The sequence below is a fragment of the Pseudophryne corroboree genome, chromosome 10 (genome assembly GCF_028390025.1).
Source record: "Pseudophryne corroboree isolate aPseCor3 chromosome 10, aPseCor3.hap2, whole genome shotgun sequence".
NCBI classification, from domain to species: domain Eukaryota; kingdom Metazoa; phylum Chordata; class Amphibia; order Anura; family Myobatrachidae; genus Pseudophryne; species Pseudophryne corroboree.
This window is the reverse complement of record NC_086453.1, coordinates 365,510,696-365,516,695: the sequence shown is the minus strand read 5'-3', so window position 1 is coordinate 365,516,695 and position 6,000 is coordinate 365,510,696.

Sequence of the window (6,000 nt, the reverse complement as noted above, 5' to 3'; positions counted from 1 at the left end):
AGCGCAGTAAGGTGGTGCAGGAAGGTAGCACAGTACCATGGTGCGGGAAGGTAGCACAGTAACATTGTGCAGGAAGGTAATGCAGTAATGTGCTGTGGGAAGGTAGCGGAGTAGTGTGGTGCGGGGAGGTAATGCAGTACAGTGGTGTGTGAGGGTAGCACAGTACAATGGTTTGGGAAGGTAGCACAGTAAGGTGGTGCGGGAAGGTAGCGCAGTGCAGGTTGTAGGAAGGTAGCGCAGTAACATTGTGCGGTAAGGTAATGTAGTAACGTGCTGTGGGAAGGTAGCTCAGTAGTGTGTTGCGGGAAGGTAATGCACTACAGTGGTGTGGGAGGGTAGCATAGTACAATGGTGTGGTAAGGTAGCACAGTACGGTGGTGCGGGAAGGTAACGCAGTAATATGTGTATGAAGGTAGCGCAGTACCGTGGTGCAGGAAGGTAGCACAGTACCGTGGTGCGGGAAGGTAGCACAGTAACATTGTGCAGGAAGGTAATGCAGTAATGTGCAGTGGGAAGGTAGTGGAGTAGCGTGGTGTGGGGAGGTAATGCAGTACAGTGGTGTGTGAGGGTAGCACAGTACAGTGGTTTGGGAAGGTAGCACAGTAAGGTGGTGCGGGAAGGTAGCGCAGTGCAGGTTGTAGAAAGGTAGCGCAGTAACATTGTGCGGGAAGGTAATGTAGTAACGTGCTGTGGGAAGGTAGCTCAGTAGTGTGTTGCGGGAAGGTAATGCACTACAGTGGTGTGGGAGGGTAGCACAGTACAATGGTGTGGGAAGGTAGCACAGTACGGTGGTGCGGGAAGGTAACGCAGTAATATGTGTGGGAAGGTAGCGCAGTACCGTGGTGCAGGAAGGTAGCGCAGTGCCGTGGTGTGGGAAGATAACACAGTACCATGGTTCAGGAAGGTAGCGCAGTAACATTGTGCGGGAAGGTATCGCAGTAACGTTGTGCGGGAAGTTAATGCAGTAACGTGCTGCAGGAGGGTAGCACAGTACAATGGTGTGGGAAGGTGGTGTGGGAAGGTAGCACAGTAATGTTGTGCGGGAAGGTAATGCAGTAACGTGCTGCTGGAAGGTAGCGCAGTAGTGTGGTGTGGGAAGGTAATGCAGTACAGTGGTGTGGGAGGGTAGCACAGTACAATGGTGTGGGAAGGTAGTGCAGTAAGGTGGTACGGGAAGGTAGCACAGTACCATGGTGCGGGAAAGCAGTGCAGTACCGTGGTGTGGGAAGGTAGCGCAGTACAGTGGTGCAGGAAGGTAGCGCAGTACCGTGGTGTGGGAAGTTTATGCAGTAACATTGTGCAGGAAGGTAATGCAGTAATGTGCTGCGAGAAGGTAGCGCAGTAGTGTGGTGCGGGAAGATCATGCAGTACAATGGTGTGGGATGGTAGTACAGTACAAAGGTGTGGGAATGTAGCGCAGTCAGGGCCGGATCTACCATTAGGCAGCTTTAGGCGGCTGCTTAGGGGCACCGTTCTCTGGACGGCGTCACTGAATTAATCTAACAAAAAAACTGAAGGATATCAATGTGCCCTCTCCTTTTACACTGCGCTGGCAACTGCTGCCGGTCTAACCAGGTACAGCTACCACTATCAGGCTGTATCACATAGTGTCTCAGCGTTTCCTCTGTGCTGACACCAAGTCATGTGAAGGCACATAGGGGCGGATGTAACTGTGAATCCTGGGAGGGCACCACTACGTCCGCTTCTCATAGCCCTGATGCACCTCCTCCAGACCGCTGGATCCCGGCTCTCCAGCAACAAGCAGCACCTGACTACATGTTGGCTGCCAGCAGCATCGCTGTAATGCTACTGTCACCTGTAAGAGGAAAACATGGAAACAACTTTTAGGTAAGTAACCCATGAGGGTTCTGTGGGACCACAGACAGTGCAGATCTTACAGCCCGATGTAAACAGCATAATAGGGAAAACACTGGGGCACAATGAAGTACAGTGGTAGGGGGGTCAGTAATGTGGAGGTAGGGGGGTCAGTAATGAACTTACAGTGGGGGAATGGAACACAATAAGGAGCAAACAAGTGTGTGTGTGTGTGTGTATATGTATGTGTACACATATAATTAAATATCCTCTCCAGACCCCAAATGCAGAAGCATTTCTCGGCACTTAGCGAAAATGTAAAATTGGTCTCAGTGAACTATACAATACCGAACATGCTGGCTAGCTTGTATACATGGGCAGAAAGAATGGTCGCCACTCTAGGATTTGAAAGTGAAAGCATACTGTGATTAAAAAGTCACAAAATGTTGTGACTTTGTTTACAATATACTTTTTCACCTTAAAAGTCCTTGAGTGTTGTCCCTTTTCTCTGTATATGTAGAATGATGCAATTCACCCCAGCCCACCTAGTGGCCACCTGCATCTCCCCTCCGAGAGGTGGTGGTGTTTTTGTGTTTTTGCAGGTTAGGGGGCGCCAGGCTGAAGCTTTGCCTAGGGTGCAGAGAGACCTTGCACCGGCCCTGTACGCAGTATGGTGGTGTGGGAAGGTAGCACAATACCGTGGTGCAGGAAGGTAGCGCAATAACGTTGTGCAGGAAGGTAATGCAGTAACATGCTGTGGGAAGGTAGCGCAGTAGTGTTGTGCGGAAAGGTAATGCAGGACAGTGGTGTGGGAGGGTAGCACAGTACAATGGGGGGGGAAGGTAGTGCAGTAAGGTGGTATGGGAAGGTAGCACAGTATGGTGGTGAGGGAAGATAGCACAGTAATGTGGTGCAGGAAGGTAGCGCAGTACCATTGTGTGGGACGGTAGCGCAGTATCGTGGTGTGGGAAGGTAGTAGTGATGAGCACCGGAAATTTTTCGGGTTTTGTGTTTTGGTTTTGGGTTCGGTTCCGCGGCCGTGTTTTGGGTTCGAACGCGTTTTGGCAAAACCTCACCGAATTTTTTTGGTCGGATTCGGGTGTGTTTTGGATTCGGGTGTTTTTTTCAAAAAACCCTAAAAAACAGCTTAAATCATAGAATTTGGGGGTCATTTTGATCCCAAAGTATTATTAACCTCAATAACCATAATTTCCACTCATTTTCAGTCTATTCTGAACACCTCACACCTCACAATATTATTTTTAGTCCTAAAATTTGCACCGAGGTCGCTGGATGACTAAGCTCAGCGACCCAAGTGGCCGACACAAACACCTGGCCCATCTAGGAGTGGCACTGCAGTGTCACGCAGGATGGCCCTTCCAAAAAACACCCCCCAAACAGCACATGACGCAAAGAAAAAAAGAGGCGCAATGAGGTAGCTGTGTGACTAAGCTAAGCGACCCTAGTGGCCGACACAAACACCTGGCCCATCTAGGAGTGGCACTGCAGTGTCACGCAGGATGGCCCTTCAAAAAACTACTCCCCAAACAGCACATGACGCAAAGAAGAAAAAAAAGATGTGCAATGAGGAAGCTGTGTGACTAAGATAAGCGACCCTAGTGGCCGACACAAACACCTGGCCCATCTAGGAGTGGCACTGCAGTGTCACGCAGGATGGCCCTTCAAAAAACTACTCCCCAAACAGCACATGACGCAAAGAAGAAAAAAAAGATGCGCAATGAGGTAGCTGTGTGACTAAGATAAGCGACCCTAGTGGCCGACACAAACACCTGGCCCATCTAGGAGTGGCACTGCAGTGTCACGCAGGATGGCCCTTCCAAAAAACACCCCCCAAACAGCACATGACGCAAAGAAAAAAAGAGGCGCAATGAGGTAGCTGTGTGACTAAGATAAGTGACCCAAGTGGCCGACACAAACACCTGGCCCATCTAGGAGTGGCACTGCAGTGTCACGCAGGATGGCCCTTCCAAAAAACACCCCCCAAACAGCACATGACGCAAAGAAAAAAAGAGGCGCAATGAGGTAGCTGTGTGACTAAGATAAGCGACCCAAGTGGCCGACACAAACACCTGGCCCATCTAGGAGTGGCACTGCACTCCCCAAACAGCACATGACGCAAAGAAAAATGAAAGAAAAAAGTGGTGCAAGATGGAATTGTCCTTGGGCCCTCCCACCCATCCTTATGTTGTATAAACAGGACATGCACACTTTAACCAACCCATCATTTCAGTGACAGGGTCTGCCACACGACTGTGACTGAAATGACGGGTTGGTTTGGACCCCCACCAAAAAAGAAGCAATTAATCTCTCCTTGCACAAACTGGCTCTACAGAGGCAAGATGTCCACCTCATCATCATCCTCCGATATATCACCGTGTACATCCCCCTCCTCACAGATTATCAATTCGTCCCCACTGAAATCCACCATCTCAGCTCCCTATGTACTTTGTGGAGGCAATTGCTGCTGGTGAATGTCTCCACGTAGGAATTGATTATAATTCATTTTAATGAACATCATCTTCTCCACATTTTCTGGATGTAACCTCGTACGCCGATTGCTGACAAGGTGAGCGGCGGCACTAAACACTCTTTCGGAGTACACACTTGTGGGAGGGCAACTTAGGTAGAATAAAGCCAGTTTGTGCAAGGGCCTCCAAATTGCCTCTTTTTCCTGCCAGTATAAGAACGGACTGTCTGACGTGCCTACTTGGATGCGGTCACTCATATAATCCTCCACCATTCTTTCAATGGGGAGAGAATCATATGCAGTGACAGTAGACGACATGTCCGTAATCGTTGTCAGGTCCTTCAGTCCGGACCATATGTCAGCATCAGCAGTCGCTCCAGACTGCCCTGCATCACCGCCAGCGGATGGGCTCGGAATTCTGAGCCTTTTCCTCGCACCCCCAGTTGCGGGAGAATGTGAAGGAGGAGATGTTGACAGGTTGCGTTCCGCTTGACTTGACAATTTTCTCACCAGCAGTTCTTTGAACCCCAGCAGACTTGTGTCTGCCGGAAAGAGAGATCCAAGGTAGGTTTTAAATCTAGGATCGAGCACGGTGGCCAAAATGTAGTGCTCTGATTTCAACAGATTGACCACCCGTGAATCCTTGTTAAGCGAATTAAGGGCTCCATCCACAAGTCCCACATGCCTAGCGGAATCGCTCCCTTTTAGCTCCTCCTTCAATGCCTCCAGCTTCTTCTGCAAAAGCCTGATGAGGGGAATGACCTGACTCAGGCTGGCAGTGTCTGAACTGACTTCACGTGTGGCAAGTTCAAAAGGTTGCAGAACCTTGCACAACATTGAAATCATTCTCCACTGCGCTTGAGACAGGTGCATTCCACCTCCTATATCGTGCTCAGTTGCATAGGCTTGAATGGCCTTTTGCTGCTCCTCCAACCTCTGAAGCATATAGAGGGTTGAATTCCACCTCGTTACCACTTCTTGCTTCAGATGATGGCAGGGCAGGTTCAGGCGTTTTTGGTGGTGCTCCAGTCTTCTGTACGTGGTGCCTGTACGCCGAAAGTGTCCCGCAATTCTTCTAGCCACCGACAGCATCTCTTGCACGCCCCTGTCGTTTTTTAAATAATTCTGCACCACCAAATTCAAGGTATGTGCAAAACATGGGACGTGCTGGAATTTGCCCAGATTTAGTGCACACACAATATTGCTGGCGTTGTCCGATGCCACAAATCCACAGGAGAGTCCAATTGGGGTAAGCCATTCCGCGATGATCTTCCTCAGTTGCCGTAAGAGATTTTCAGCTGTGTGCATATTCTGGAAAGCGGTGATACAAAGCGTAGCCTGCCTAGGAAAGAGTTGGTGTTTGCGAGATGCTGCTACTGGTGCCGCCGCTGCTGTTCTTGCGGCGGGAGTCCATACATCTACCCAGTGGGCTGTCACAGTCATATAGTCCTGAGCCTGCCCTGCTCCACTTGTCCACATGTCCGTGGTTAAGTGGACATTGAGTACAACTGCATTTTTTAGGACACTGGTGAGTCTTTTTCTGAGGTCTGTGTACATTTTCGGTATCGCCTGCCTAGAGAAATGGAACCTAGATGGTATTTGGTACCGGGGACACAGTACCTCCAACAAGTCTCTAGTTGGCTCTGCAGTAATGATGGATACCGGAACCACGTTTCTCACCGCCCAGGATGCCAAGG